Below are 230 nucleotides of genomic sequence, written 5' to 3'. Positions count from 1 at the left end.
GGGCAGTGAGGGATAAGTGATGGCGTCTGGTGGAGGCAGCGCAACGCACCCACTCATCTCAAGCCACCTTCGCCGACCGGAAGTTGGGCTTTACTCTGCGGTTTCTATGTTTCCGGCTGCACCCGAAAGGGGGACGGGGGCTGAGCCATGAGTAGAACTAGACTGATGGTCCTGTTAAGGGCAGTGAGGGATAAGTGATGGCGTCTGGTGGAGGCAGAGCGACGCACCCG

This window comes from Plasmopara halstedii (assembly GCF_900000015.1).
Source record: "Plasmopara halstedii genome assembly, contig: Scaffold_1211, whole genome shotgun sequence".
In the NCBI taxonomy this organism is placed as follows: domain Eukaryota; phylum Oomycota; class Peronosporomycetes; order Peronosporales; family Peronosporaceae; genus Plasmopara; species Plasmopara halstedii.
The sequence above is the reverse complement of the archived record's forward strand: the minus strand, read 5'-3'. Positions refer to the sequence as shown.